Source organism: Dermacentor silvarum, chromosome 1, assembly GCF_013339745.2.
Source record: "Dermacentor silvarum isolate Dsil-2018 chromosome 1, BIME_Dsil_1.4, whole genome shotgun sequence".
Lineage (NCBI taxonomy): Eukaryota > Metazoa > Arthropoda > Arachnida > Ixodida > Ixodidae > Dermacentor > Dermacentor silvarum.
In genome coordinates, this window is record NC_051154.1 from 159167561 (window position 1) to 159183910 (window position 16350).

The 16350-nt window shown below is 45.0% G+C and overlaps 1 protein-coding gene across 2 annotated transcripts in view; it reads right to left on the reverse strand.

The window, feature by feature from the left end:
• LOC119436296 (uncharacterized) overlaps positions 1 to 16350 on the reverse strand; it is a 47334-nt gene that overhangs the window by 21714 nt on the left and 9270 nt on the right. The window lies entirely within an intron of this gene.

Here is a 16350-nt window from a genome sequence, read left to right on the forward strand (position 1 = left end):
TTTCTTTCCTTACCGTTTGCCCGGGTAAATTGCCTCGCCAGAAAGAACGGAAGGGTCCCACAGGGGTTATGAAGTGCTTCCTGGATCCTGAGGATATCGGACGCACAACGGGGCTCAGCACCGTTAGACGCTTTACTTTGCTTATTCATCTGCGTGCTTGGGAATTTGCAAGCTATAGAGCATCGTCTTTTGTGTTCCACGATAGGGTCGAATAAGTCGGAAGCGATTTGCTTTTTTTGCGCCTTCTTTTGTGTCAGGGTAAGTGAACCTGAACGGTCGGCTTGCCATTTTTATTTCATTTCCCCGCAGGCTTGCTTTATCGCGCTAAAGGTCTTCGTTGCGAACCAAAACTGCACGCACCGACCGTATTTCTGTTCTTTCTAGTCCGCGTGCTCTGGCCAGAGATGCATTCTTACACTGTTCAAAGGCTGCGATGTTTTCGGTCGTTTCGCGCCGCGCGCTTTGGAAATCGTGACCGGCATTTCTTTTTGTACACGCTGCTCGGCCGGCATTGAAAGAAATCCCCAAGCGTAAAAATATGCTAGAAGAAGGTTCTTCCCCCCCCCCCCTCCCCTTTTTCGGCTTTAGTGTACGCGGTTGCCAAACCACTGTGTCAGTGGGCTAATTTCTTTTCGATGCATTTTGTCTTCATGTTTTTGCTTGCTTTCTTTGTGTGTGCGCGTGTTTGTGTATGTCTGTGATAGTCTCTCTCTCTTTTTTCCGCTTCGCATTCTGACAGAGTTGCAGAGCATGTGCAGGTGTGCGGGTACGAACCAGGAAAGAGCATGTGGAAACTGCGGGAAAATGCAGCCGAGAGAAAACATGCCAGTAGCATGTCGACCACGACCAAGTGGTTTTAATTATTGGATTCTGTCCAACGGAATGAGGAACAACGGAAATATCTCTGTGGGAGCAGAACCCTTCGGCTATGTCTGTCACTTGCCGTGCGATGAATACTCAATACGGCATATGTTATCTAATCCTTTTTTCGACTTTGCTTGGAACGCGAATGAGCCATTGCCACGCGGTTACACAATAATACTTTCGGCCGCCATCCACCGGCAGCAGCGCACAAATTTTACTTCGTTAGATTTCGTAGCAATGAAGAGCAGCGGTTGGAATACGTTTCACTGGCTCGTCTTAGTTTGTTCAGCTGAACGGATGAGAAAATCAAAGGAACACAGGATGACGCTGACACTCGCAAATGGTTGCATTACGAGATCATTCTGCAAAATAAATAAATAAATAAATAAATAAATAAATAAATAAATAAATAAATAAATAAATAAATAAATAAATAAATAAATAAATAAATAAATAAATAAATAAATCTTGTCAATGTGATAACCTCATTACAGCATATGTACACGTTATTGAAGGATTTTCGTCCCAATCTTCGCGACCTATGCAAATGGGTGCGCTTTATTGCGTTCTTTTTGACGTGGAAAGCCTCAGCCAGCTCTCGTGTCAACTGATCATTGCGCTTGAATAATATCAATGGCATTCTTTACAGTGTAGGCGAAAGTGCGCTTAAGAATTGCTAAGGAGCGAATGCTCATGCTGTAATTCTGACATTTGTGAAACGCCCAATTTGACCTATATGTACTTTTGAAACACGATAACGGTGTTCAGCTTTAACGCATCATTCGGGAACTAGGGGCGAAAACGGGAACTATTGAGCTCTCGACTAAAAAGTAGAGGTGGGTGCATATAACATTTCTCGAATACGAATCGAATATGAATAGTATTTATCGAATATCGAAAAGTCATACGCAGACACGTGTGCGTATTTTCAGTAGGAATATTTATTTCTGTATAATTAAGTGCCATGGCTGTACTGACTAGTCGAAAAAAGACAGCTAACTGTAAAGGACAAAGAATAAGTTTTAAATAGAAAACCAATAATCGTCATTAAAAAACCGGCACCAATAGCCACTCAACATCCTTAGAGCCTGGTTGTAAACAAGATTTCTAAGAATGAATGGTTGCTGCATGACATGGAGCTCTAAAAAAACGCCAACTCAATCGTTTCCGAGAAATCATCGGAAGTTATGGGGGAAAATAACTGCTGAGCGAGTTGTGTGCCGTAAACAGATGTAAAACAACCGGTTCCCAGAAAAACATCACTAGTTGTAGCGTAAAAGATGAAATTGCTACATGAGTAGACTGCCAAGAGCACTTAATGACAGGCCACAAGCAAAACTTGCAGAATGTCATGCAGGCTTCCGCCGTGAAGCCGAAGACAAAACGTGCATTATCTATTCTGTTTCTGCACTCCTTCGAAAACCGTTGTCGCCGTTTCACTTCTGATAATTTGCGATACTTCGTTTAGCAGACGGAGTGTAGTAACAACACTTTAACAGTCGGCTGCTGCAAAATATTTGGCTATAGTTTAGAATATTCGAAAATACCGAACATTTCCTTTTCGAATTCGAATACGAATAGCTGGTGTGTAATATTCGATTCGTAGTCGGAACTTGGAATATTCGCCCATCCCTAGTAAAAAGCCATTTGCGATATTTAGAATGGCAGTGGTACGAGTAATAGATGCCGAAACCTTTAGCTACGCCCAACAAAGAGAGAGTCGCTACTCTGGAAGTTGGCTTTACCTTAGCGACTCTGTACTCTTGTGTAAGGCTCGTGCTTTGAATAGCGAACGCAGAGCCGGCGTTGTGGCCGCGAGAAACCTGACCGAGTAGTTTCCGACTTTTTTTTTTTTTTCATTGCGTTTCAGGTGGCAATGAACGAAACGACTGTCGAGTCTACCAATACATACGATGAAGCCTCGACAAGCAGTTGCTTCGGAGTTGCGCCTGTTTACGAACACTGCATGCTTGTTTTTATTTTCTCAACAGGGTAATCCGGTTGCATTTCCGGCTATGTACACCGCTAGGTCGCGCGCTTGCGTCTGCATTGCTAGGGCACTGCAGGTCGCTGCCAGCAGGTCAACGTTTCTGCCGTACCCACACGTACTAGCTTGACCTACCACGTAAATGTGACGCGCATCAACTCGGCACGCGTTTCACGTCGCCATTCAGATTGCATCTGTATCTTTAATTTATTTCTTTTTTTTTTCTTTTTTGACGTGAAACGTCCTTAAAAAGGCTCGAAGAGGGTCGCTTGCTGAAGCAGATGGAAAGAAAACATGTTAAGGCATTATCGCTTATATCATTGCAACCGTACTAACTGCGCACCTTACTTTGGTATCGTTGTGTAGAGGAAAGAAGTCATTGCACGACCACGCATGTGTAGCGTGCGCAGATGGCGCCTTTGTCACACCACGTATGACGCAATCGGAGCTAAATTTAGCCTCGCGCGCGGCAGTTCAGAGGGGCGTAGCTCGGTAGTATAGGTCTGTCCATCTGAGCAAGTAATGGCCGCGTTTGACAGAGCTCACTATGTCATAGTAGGTATAAGTTATCAAACTGGTGTTCATCGGGAGTTGTAAGGCCTACAAATGTGCAATGTGTTGCAAAAATTACAAGCTTGTTCGGCTATTATTATTTTATTATTCTTTACGAAACCGATTTGAATGGGTCTTAAGGCTCCGGGTGATAAATACGTTCGATTGGTAGATATTTACAAATTTTATTGTGAGATTTAGGACGTCTTGTTGAATTTTTCTATCCTTTCAGGAGCGTCGAGAACTAGCAAATTTCCAGAGATATATGGTGGATCAAGTGCCTTCGCGTGCTTGGAAAATCAGGTTGCCTGTGTTCTTTAGAATCATGCTACGTTTGAAATCTCACAATCTGAGGGCGAACGCCGAATTTCAGCTGTCATCGTCCATTGTTATGTAGGCCTAAGTATGTTATCAAAGTAAAAACCCACTACACACTGCTGGTAAATTCACTGTTATTGCCTCACTCACACGGACGCTATAGACAACATTGAGACGTCTAGGTAAATTATTGACGTCATGCTAGCGTATGTTATAGTGTTCCAAAACGCCTTAATTACCTAAAATTTACTCTAAAGCTTTAGCAACAATATTAGCGAAGTTGCAGCAAAATTTAGCGGAAATTTAGCGACTTTTCCGTCTCAATTTAGCGACATGCTTCAAAAATTATGGCAACACTGCGTCCAGAGATCAAAATGGGCGCCCGCTTCCGCACTTGAAAGGTCGAGGACCTTATTTGCACACGGTGCCATCAGCAAACTAGGTATGTCAAGAACGCTGCGTCATATCTGGACAAGAAGAACAAGACGACGAACCGCAACGTGTTTCATTACACAGACAGAATACTGCACGTGAAAATCATTCTCCTCGCTATACTGTAAACTTGCGCAGCAGAGGAAAAAGAAACATTTATTTATGGCATAGCAAAGCAGTATCGCTTACTTCTAAGCACAGGATATCAGTAGCTGCATTGTATAGCAGCTACTGCGGACGTAAGGGCGGATAACCGCGCCGCGTATTGCGAGCGAAGGCGTCATCGGTCGTTGCTGTGCATTTAGTATCTGACCGCACACGTCGACCATTTTGGTCCAGTGAGGTTTCCAAAGCATGTTGAGTCTGCGCATACCTCACTCTTAACATCTACATGTCATTTTTGAAAGTTTTCTTTGCCTAGCATACCATGGTTTGGCCTGTGTCAGTCGGCCTGTCGGTCGGTTGGTCGGTCGCTGGTCGGGTTCTCGCCTAGTATATTAAAATTTACTTTCTTTTTTCTTTTTTTTTATGAAAAGGGGACAACGGGGGATTGTACAAGGAGCGTGTCCGTGTGTTCATTATGATGATGTCTTTCATACTTTTCCAGATACCCACAACGGGGGATCGGCCAAGAAGCGGCCCGGCACATTTAAAATTAATGATGATGATGATGATGTATGGTGTTTAATGGCGCAAGGGCCAAGTATGGCCAAAGAGCGCCATGCCAGTGTTTGTGAGTTTGTAGTGGAGCAATGAATTCTGCGAAGTAGATGAGGCGTGGCTGTAAAGGGGCCTAAAAATAATCGCTGTATAGTGCGTAAAATATACATGTACTAAAATCATGGCAATGACTAATGAGGTGTACCATGAAATTGAGAATGCATTGAGAAAGAAGAATACTATATTTAAAATATTTAAAATGCAGTAATTGGCAAGAAGCACTACTGCCTAAACAGAGCCCTTGAACCACAAGGGCCTGGAGGCATGTGCTATATATATATATATATATATATATATATATATATATATATATATATATATATATAAACTACTATCACAGCGGCATCCTCTGGAGAGAGGATGCGCTACGAACTAGTTGGGCTAATAACATGCAGGACCACATCGTTCAAAAATTTGACGACGGCTTTGGCATTAAAAAGCGGTTCTTCACCAAGAAACATAATGGGGTGAAGCGGGACATGATATTGGTACGCTTGTGGAAAATATTTCCTTCTTTCTGTTTCGGCTTCCCGGCACTCCACGAGGACATGGAGGACGGTCAGCCTTTCACCACATCTACCACAGGTTGGTGGTTCGTCACCAGTAAGCAAAAAATTGTGGGTGCCATATGTATGTCCTATTCTGAGACGACAGAATAGGACATCAGTTCGTCGTGTTTTCGTTATGGGAGGCCAGAAACCTAACTGTGGTTTAATGAAGTGAAGCTTATTATTTATTTCAGCATCCCACAAGCGTTGCCAGTGGCTTCGCAGTTTCTTTCGCAGGAAAGGCTTCAAATCTGTTGCAGGAACAGCAGTTGTAGGGTTAATAGCCTGAGATGTAACAGATGTGGCCATTTGATCTGCTCGAACATTACCCTCAATGCCTCTATGACCCGGCACCCAGCATATAATTATATGCCGGTTTGATATATACGCTCTGCATAGGATGGAATAGAGCTCAGTCAGTAAAGGATTTTTGTGTTTGCAGAGTGACATCAGGGCTTTCACGACGCTTAGGGAGTCTGTAAATATAATTGCTTTTTGAAGTTTTGATTTCCTTATATGGTTCACGGCCGACAATAGTGCATGGGCCTCAGCCGTAAAGCTACTCGTTTCCGGGTGCAGTACACCGGATTCCGAGAAGGATGGGCCGATGGCTGCATATGACACGCCGGTATGTGACCTAGAAGCGTCTGTGTAAAACTCTGCGCATGAGTACTTGGATTGAAGCTCTAGGAAGTGCATTTTAATGTGTGCCTCTGGTGCGTTTTTCGTAACCTCTACAAATGATGTATCGCAATCTATGAGTTGCCACTGCCACGGTGGTAACAGTTTTGCTGGAGCCATAAGACAATGTTCAAGAACAGGAACACCCATTTCCTCACTGAGGTTCCTCACGCGCAAAGAGAAGGGCTTTCTCGCTGCCGGTTGATTATGGAAGAGTGTGGTAGCGGTCACGTCATTTATAGTTGAATAAGAAGGATGTTCAGTGTTCGCGCGTCTGCTCAGAAAATACGTGAAACTGCTATATGAACGCTGCAGATGGAGTGACCACTGATTCGACTCTACATAGAGGCTCTGGATAGGACTTGTTCGGAAAGCACCGGTCGCGAGGCGGATTCCCAGATGGTGAACGGGGTCTAGTATTTTTAATGCACTTGGCGTTGCGGAATTATACACTATAGCTCCGTAATCGAGACGTGAGCGGACAAGACTTTTATAGAGGTTAAGCAGACACTTTCGATCACTACCCCAAGTCGTACGTGACAGAAGCTTTAAAAGGTTCAATGTCTTCAGGCATTTTGCCCTCAGATACTTAATATGAGGAATAAATGTAAGCTTGGAATCTAAAATAATGCCTAGAAACTTATGCTCGCTGCTCACAGAGAGCGCATCTCCTTTGATTTCTATACTGGGGACAGGCGTTATGCCTCTCTTGTTTGTAAAGAGTACGCAAGTGCTCTTCTGGGCGTTTACTTTAAAACCATTCTCATCTGCCCATTTGGACAATCTGTTTATTCCCAGCTGCGCTTGTCGTTCGCAGATGGCAATATTGCATGACTTAAAGGCTATCTGCACATCGTCGACATAAACAGAATAAAACATAGTGCGTGGGATGACTGTGTGCAGGGAACTAATTTTTACAATAAATAGTGTGCAACTAAGCACGCCCCCTTGTGGCACACCGGTCTCTTGGGTGAATGACTTCGAAAAAGCGTTACCCACTCTTACGCGGAATGTGCGATTAGATAGGTAACTTTCGATTGTATTTAACATGTTGCCACGGACATCCATCGCGGAAAGATCTCTGAGAATGCCGTAGCGCCATGTCGTGTCATAAGCTTTCTCTAGGTCGAGGAACACTGAAATACAGAACTGCTTATGTATAAAAGCGTCTCTAATATAAGACTCAATGCGAACAAGGTGGTCTGTTGTGGACATACCTTCCCTGAAACCACATTGGAAGGGGTCTAGTAATTTGTTATTTTCAAGGAAACAGATTAAGCGCCTGTTGATCATTTTTTCAAATAGTTTGCACAGACAGCTTGTTAGCGCTATTGGCCTGTAGCTGCTGGCTAGGGACGGGTCTTTGCCTTGTTTAAGCACGGAGATGACTATGGCCTCCTTCCACGAGGGCGGGATATACCCAGCCGCCCACATGGCATTGAAAAGAGACAGGAGTGTTTTCAGCGCTTCAGGATGCAGGTGCTTAATCATTTCATACATGACACGATCGCCGCCTGGCGCCGAGTTGTTGCAGCAAGTAAGAGAAGCTTTAAGTTCAACTAGGCTGAATGGGCAGTTGTAATCTTCATTTTGTGAACATTTTCGATCAAGGGGCTTTCGCTCTGCGTGTTCTTTGAATCTGAGAAATGCTTGTGTGTAGTGGGACGCACTGGATACATGTTCGAAGTGTTCGCCCAGACAACCTGCCTGGTCTTCCAGGCTCTCACCTTGTGTACTGACTAACGGTAAAGGGTGTACCTCCCGGCCTTTTAATTTATTTACTCGATTCCACACTTTTGTCTCATCCGTGTAAGAATTTATACTGGAGATGTACTTCTCCCAACTCTCCCTTTTAGCACGTCGACGTGTTCTTCTACCCTGGGACATTATTTGTTTGAAACTAATCAAATTTTCAGCAGTTGGGGAGTCGCGAAGTCGTCCCCAAGCTTTGTTTTGATTTTTCCGTGCTTGTTTACATTCTTCATTCCACCACGGGATGCGACGTTTATTCGTAAGTCCGTTAGTTTGAAGGATGCATTTCGTGGCAGCGTCAATTATTAAGCCTGTTATATACGCCACAGCGTCTTCTATATTAAAGGAGGCAATATCGTCCGTGCTTAAATATGTAAGTTCTCGGAAATGTTCCCAGTTAGCTGTCTCCACCTTCCATCGGGGAATGTGTGCCGAGCATCCATCTTGTTTTGTTAAGTTTAACATGATTGGGAAGTGGTCGCTCCCAAAAGGGTTTTTGATAACGGACCACTCCAGGTACGGGATTAGCGTACACGACACGATACTTAAATCTATGGAGGAGTATGTATTATGCGCCACGCTGTAGTACGTTGGCTCTTTCTTATTTAGTATACATGCTCGTGAGGAAAACAGAAAGTTTTCAATCAGGCGACCTCTCGCATCGCAACGAGAGTCTCCCCACAAGGTGTTATGTGCATTTAAATCTCCGACAACTATGTATGGAGCAGGAAGTTCATCTATGTAATTTTGAAATTCCGTTTTATTAAGTGAATAGCTGGGAGGGATGTATATTGAACTAATAGTGATTAGCTTGTCAAACAACACCCCTCGGACAGCAACTGCCTCTAGGGGCGTATGAAGTTTTAATTCCCGGCAGGCAACACCTCTGTCTACTATGATAGCCACACCACCGGATACACAACAGTGTCATCGCGGTCTTTGCGAAAAATAGCGTATTGTGTGAGAAAATTTGTTTGTGTACATTTCAGGTGCGTTTCTTGAACACACAGCACCTTAGGGTTAAACCTGTGTAGGATGTCTTTAACGTCATCGAGGTTGTGAAGGAGTCCTCTGACGTTCCACTGTATTATTTGTGTATTCATCGTGGGAATGTTTTTTGTGCTGTGTGTTTAAGAGAGAGCAGTTACTTCACAGAGCCCTTGTCGGGCCCTGTGATGCGGGCTTTTTCTTGTTTGGAGCGATCGCGAGATTCTCGCGGCTCCTTTGGCGCTTGCGGCGCTGTCTGGCAGGTTGTTGTGTCCATCGCCTCTTGCGAGGCGCTGGACACGCGCTCTTGCGAGCGGTTGTTTTGACGGGAAGGCCTCGTTTCGAGGGACGAGGCCCTTGAGGCCACCAGCCCGGAGGTTGATGGCCCCTTCTGCTGGGGTGGCGGAGCAGCGCTAGCTGCAGCCGCCGGGGGGGCGGATGGCGTCACTGCCGGCTCACTGTGTGTGGGCCGGACAGCCGCCGGAAGCCGTTGCGACGCTGCCCCCTGACGCGCCACTTCGGCAAAGGTTTTCTTTGGCAGGTAAGATACCCGCCTGCGTGCCTCCTTGAACGTTAGATTTTCCTTTACTTTAATTGTTACAATTTCTTTTTCTTTTTTCCAGGATGGGCACGACCGCGAGTATGCGGCGTGCTCCCCATCACAGTTCACACAGTGGAGAGAGTTTTCGCATGATTCAGAGAGATGTTCAGTTGCACTGCATTTCGCACAAGTCTGACGGCCTCGGCAGTTCTGCGAACTGTGGCCGAATCTTTGGCATTTAAAGCATCGAAGAGGGTTTGGCACGTATGGCCTGACACGTAATTTTATGTATCCGGCTTCAATGGTCTCGGGTAGAACACTAGAACCAAAAGTAAGAATTATATGTTTTGTCTTTAGCTCCTTACCATCGCGCCTCATCTTGATTCGTTTTACAGTCAAAACATTTTGTTCTTTGAATCCTTCCAAAAGTTCATCTTCGGTGAGCTCCAACAGGTCGTCATCAGAAATAACACCGCGGGTGGTGTTCATGGTGCGGTGCGGGGTCACAGTTACAGGAAAGTCTCCAAACGACACTAGATTCTGTAGTTTATCATGCTGTTTCTTATCACGGAGTTCCAGGAGGAGGTCACCACTGGCCATCCTCGTCGCCTTGTAACCTGGTCCTATAGTCTCTGTCAGAGTCTTTGCAACGATAAAAGGTGAGATCACTCTCACGGTCTTTTCAGTTTTCTCACTGTGTACCACGTGGTAGCGTGGAAAGTTCTCAACTTGTCGGCCAAAAAATTTAAAAACTTCTTCGGTGCGCCCCCTCTTTTGGGGGCGATCAGAAAGCGCAGGAAAAGAACTAGCCATGCAAATATTGATGTTTCGGCAGAAACGCCAGCCACCCACCATGGAGTCCTACTAGGGGACGCTGCAGTGCCTGTAAACATAGGCCCTGCAGACGCCAGCTGTACGTCACCACTATAACCGAATATGAAATAACCTAGGCAGGTTACTCACACAGGGTTAACCCTCGCTGCCAAGAAGATCGGAAGGAATATAGAAGAGAGGAGAAGACAGGAAAGATTGAAAGTGAGAGGGAAAGACGAAGATTGGAGAGGGAGACAGGAAAAGGCAACTACCGATTTCCCCCGGGTGGGTCAGTCCGGGGGTGCCGTCTACGTGAAGCGGAGGCCAAAGAAGTGTGTTGCCTCCACCGGGGGGCCATAGAGGTCCAAAACTCCCGGCATCGGCTCAACCCCCAGGATCCCCTTTTCCCCGGACACGGCTAAGCCACGCACGGTTAAGCGTGGGAGGGTCCGACTCTCATGTGCTCAGGTCCGTGGTGTCGCAACACACCAAACGCCTGCTGACGCAGACGCCCCTGCGGGGACATTTAAAATTAAGAAATATAAGCCGATGTAACATTTGCCACATTGTGTAGAACGGGTGAGCGAGAGGACATGTGCGCGTCAGTTTCTTTTACGCCAAGCAAGAAGGAAGGAAATTTAGAGCCTTGCATTACCCGCTTCATGAAAGCTTCGCTTCACATGCCCTCATCATCGCGGCAAAATCTGAAGAAATAAAGCTAAAAACTTCATTTGTTACCACCTCGACGGGTGCAGAACTTGCGGCACTCCGTGATGCACTCGATTTCATTAATCAGGAACCACCACAACAATGGACAGTTTTTAGCGATTTCAAGGCAGCCCTTCAGTGCATACAAAGCCCAATGCGCCACGGACCTAATGAACAACTGGCCTCAGAAATACGAGAGATATATCATCGCAGCCATGACAAGGGACACAACATAGTCTTTTAATTGCTTCCAGGACATTGCAACATCAGCGGGAATGACCAAGCCGACGAAGCCGCCCGATCTGCACATGAGAGTGGTCAATGTGTCTTGATTCCACTTTCGCGAACAAACGCTGCGGCTGGGCTGCGATTGATGTCCCGTGAATGTGCTTTGCCCGTGTCGTTCGCGTTCGTTGTCTCCGAATGTACGGATGCATCTACCGCCTGGATTACCAAGACGTGAACTGACCACGCTGTACCGTCTGTGGCTAGGCGTTGCATTTACAAAATCATACGCCGTCCTTATTGGAATGGCCAACAGCCCCACGTGCGACATGTGCAACAGCGATGAGACGCTCTAACACATTATCTGCGTCTGCCCGAGCTATAATGCCGAAAATGCAAGTGTTGTGCAGAGTGCTGGACCAATTGGATAATCGTCCACTAACGGAACTAAATGCTTTAGGTCAATGCTCCGAACAAACATCCGCGCTGAAGGCCTTGCTCGCGTTACTAAGTAAGGTTCCTGCGGTCTACGGGCGTCCTCGATAGACGTTAAGAACGCCGCCCCCTACCGCTCTATAGTGTGAGCGGTTTGTTTGTGCACGTCTCTCTTTCTCTCTGTCGCCCCTTCCACTCTCTTTCTCTTTATGCCCCCCTAATTCTTCCCCCCGTGCAGGGTAGCCAACCGGAACTACCTCTGGTCAATCTCCCTGCCTTTCTATGTATTCTTTCTCTCTCACACATATATATTCAATGTTTGCGTGCGATCTGCGCATTTTTTTTCTATTAAAGAAAAATGTTATAGCCTTCTTCACGAGGGAATATTTAACCTTGACGAAGAGAGTGTTGTGTAAAATTACATGTTCTTGGCGCCCGCAGATGTGGCGACTGAAACACCAGAGATATGCGCAATGGCTTACTCTAATATGCATAATAATGGCTGACGTCCCAAAGCTGCACTGTGCATGTACGCTGTTACTGGGCTCTAGGTTAACTTAGACCTCTTTTAACGTACACAGATTTATGTACGTCTAAGTAATCCGTGAGATAAAAAAGAAGAAAAAAAAAAAAGCACGCGGGCGTTTCTGTACCCGTGCACTCGCATCGAAATAAGGCCGCCACGACAGGGATTTAATCCCGCGACCTCGAGCTTACCGTGGCGAGTATTATGCCTCTGTTGCGGGCATTGCTTTCGGTGCTGTCGCGAACCAGGGCTACTAGCTATCATGAAAAGGACCTCAGTGCAGAAGACGAGCATTATGTTTTGTTGTGTCTAAAAGTTTGCTCTGAAACGTCTAAAAGTTCGAAATGTAAATGGCACCCACATGTTTTTCCTTCAGCAGATACTGCTTCGAGATGTTATTAATAAGCACGCTACCAATGACAGAACCCCTTTGTTATTTTTTCTTATGGTCTGTTTCTGTTTATGAAGAAATAAAAAATGTTACGAAAAAAAAACCATTATGCGGAGAGACGAAGACGCAGTTTGCACGACAAACTGCAAACGGTAACTTATAGGTAATTACGCATTTTTGTTACTTAACTTTTTTAACTGTATACCGAGTATGAGGAATGTATGCTGTAGACTTAAAAGCGCATAGTTCTCCAATGTCAGTGTCGCTAAAGAGATTGTGCTTCAGTGCACATTCTCAATTAAAAATGATTTAAACCCGCTATCTGTACACGTGATTTCTGAAAGAGCAAATACCGTCGCGGATGCCAACGCCACACAGATAGCACAACTCATTTCCGCGAACGACTCGACACCGCAAGTTAGAGCGTCGGTCATGTATTTATCTTAAGAAAATGCTCGGCCCTTGGCCACAACAATGTTACAAAGAAGAACGCTTGTAAAACAAAGTTAATCTCTCTCTCTCTCTCTCTCTCTCTCTCTCTCTCTCTAAAAATCTGCTTGAAACAAAGCACTATCATGGGTTTGTATTGAAGCATGTGTCCAGGTGCACTCTAATAGTCCATATCTTATAATATAGCCGATTATACATGTCCCAGAAATGTTTAAGAATAAGTTCGTTATTCAATTATGTATAGTTATGAAGTATATGTGCAGTTATGTGTAGTTACGTTGACCCACTTGTTTACGTACACCGTCTGTATTTCTGTGCCTTCCTTTCACTTAATTGGGACCGCAACTTTGCATGTGTTCGTGTGACTCTTTTCAGTGTCTTGTAGTGCTTCTTGCGCTTTGCTTTTCGGTTCGCTCTGTGACAAGTATTAGCTGGCCCCACCTAAAGCGTTGCCAACTTCGACCTTTATGTTCACGCTATTAAGAAAAAAGAAACGCCTTTTCGCTCTGAGGCATGACATCGCACAAGTGATGTCGACACCGTGTGCCACCAAATAAGGACGGTAACAAGCAGCAAATGGCGCTTATTAGCGTTCAGGATTATGTGACGTCATGTGTGACAAGCGTGAGCTTGGCACAGCCCGCGAATATACGCAAATTGCCTCGAGCGGCCAGTCGCGCGTCAATTTTGCGTGTATTCGCGGGCTTCTTTGACACTCGGAATAACACTTTTATGTAGCACGTACGTATTGAGCAACAGAAAGCTATGTCGGGAGTTTTTCATGTTTCTCTACAATTTTCTCATTGACACTTTTCATCTAACTATAATATTTGAAAAGTTGATTAATTAATGACATTTTTCATGTAACTATAATATTTGAAAAGTTGATTAATTAATTAAGACTAATTACGTAATTAGGCGAAATGCAAAAAATAATCTGACTATCTCCAAGCGACGGCAAACAACAATACGTAGGTTCTGTCCAGCTACGTGGCATTTTCATATTTTTAAAGTTTGGCCTAAGTTACGTGAAACACCCTATGTCACAGCTGTAAATATAATTTTATGAGACTGAGTGACATTTGAGAATGAGGGCTTCACATCCTGTTATACGCATAACGTACTACGCTGAATGTAGCACTCGCTATACATTCAGTACGTAAAAATTAGTTACATATCGTAAATTTACTATCTGATGGTTGCAACCTGTCTTTCAAGTTGCATCCACTTCTCCATGTAATCCACATGCCAGTCTTTTTTTTTTTTTTTTGCCTCGTTTAGAAAAAAAAAAAAAAGAACTACATAGGAACATAGGATCAAACTAGATTCAACCTCGAGCACATTTATTTGGAATCAGAGTCTGCCCCATTTATCTGAAAAGACAAGCCCAGGTGTGCAGCCTTGAGTAGCTGGCTATGAAATATTTGCAGCCGTCTCGATTTGCAAGATCGCAGGTATACACATAAAGCATTTCTGCAAGCGCTATTTCTGTCTATTTCTTATGATAACGTATACAGTTGAGATAATCATTTCCAGCTGCACAAACAAAACGCAGCTGCCATTTGCGCTATTTGTCTCATGCGAGAAAAAACAAAATGGCTTCGCAGATAATGCATCCGCGTTCCAATCGAAAGGTGCTGTTGGTACTTCTGCCTGTACGACCATCATATTCTTCACCTAAATGCCAGGCTGCGGGGCGAAGTCGATAGGAAATTTAACTTTTTCGAGAATTCTGTGCCCCGAATACGTATATGCTGTCGTTCAGCTGCGCAGGAACGGAACGACCGCTGTCACTGTGCATGTAACGTGAGAGTTCCAAGTAAGCATCTGAATGGCTTTCTTCTTTTCTTTTTCGCTTCGTTAAGCGTGTGTTGGAGTCGGAAGACGGTCAGATGGAATTGCGCGCCACTGGAGTGGAGCCAAGAGCGCAAGGCAAAAAAGAAAAAAAGAACACCTCGGCAGAGGGAGAGCATTGTCTTTCCGCAATACAAGCGCTCACTCGTGACAGCCAAGCTCTCTTGTAGACGTCTGACATTCCACGGCATCAAACGGGAGAAGCATAGGTATAGGCTGGCGAAACTGTACCAGCCCCTATCTGGTTTTATTCTCTGGAATGGCAGATATCGGTTTGCGGCAGGGCTTTCTATGCAGAAACACCTCTCTGTCAGTTCATGAAGCTATACAGCCAACGGTGGTCTCCTTAATCGAGTAGAAATTCGTTATTAATAAATTATAGTCTCAAGATCATACAGCTGTGGTCGAAGTATGGTCAAGCATAAGTGTATAAGTGCTGGCAACTTGGTGTTGTATTGTGAAGGATAGAACAGCTTCCCGTCTTCTTCACGCATTTCTAAGAGAGAATGGTTTGAGCTACATGTGGTAGCTGCACGCTGTAGGAGACTCTCAGGGGAAGAAATTGCGGGCCTCGATCGCCAGGCTAAACCCACCTGTTGCTACAATCTACCACCACGAAACAACACCAGCTCTTTACAGTGGTCATGGTGTTTCGTCTAGCATTCTGTTAACAAATATCCGGCGTTAGAGGCTTAGTGGTGTAGGCATACTATAAACCAAAATGTCCGAGCGCGTGCTTTTCGTGCAAAGGCTTTTCAATGCTGCTCGTGTCATCAAAATTTTTTTTCGCAATAACTCCAGACTTACAAGATTACCTGCCTTCATCGCCTAAAACATTTACTCTGCCGATAAGGAGGAGGAGGAGGAGGATGGTGCAACGGCCGTGTATCTATCCTTGCAAAAGTTGCCTGCAATTGCTCTGCCCCAACACCACCTATGAAACGCGGTACGATCTGAAGCCCGTCACAGTTCCCCTAGTAACATCAGCTGCCGATTAAAATAGAGGAAGACGTGGAGGTCTTGGGAACTGCCGATAAGTTCACAAGACATTGCACCTCTTCCTCTATCTTTATTTCTGTTCTTCTTCTTCTAGGGCCTTTCGTTAGCTTCGTTTCATTCCCTGCAGAGTAGAATGTAGGCAAATATAAGCTGGCTAAACACTATGCCTTTCAATAAAGAGCTTTCTCTATCTCTCTCCACCTTCTGCCTTGCGTATCACGCTGTTTCATCCTTGATCAAGGTCAAGCAAGCAAGAAACAGTACCAGCTGTTACGCACGAAAAGAGGTCCATGAATACCGAATTTGGTTACTGCAGAATGGTTACTGCACATATTTAACTTTTGAGTGAATACATGAGTCACAGAAGCCACGCTTGCATCCTCCATCGCTAGAGTTTCTTATCAGTTTCAGTTCGAGTTTCATAGCGGGCACAGAGGCGGAACTGGGCCCATATTTTGTAATGCCCCATTTCATTTGCCATTCTTTTTATCACGTGGCGCGCCGAGTGACCAATTCTAGCGATAACGGCGGCCTGTGGATCGTGACCGAATCAATGACGAACGGTGC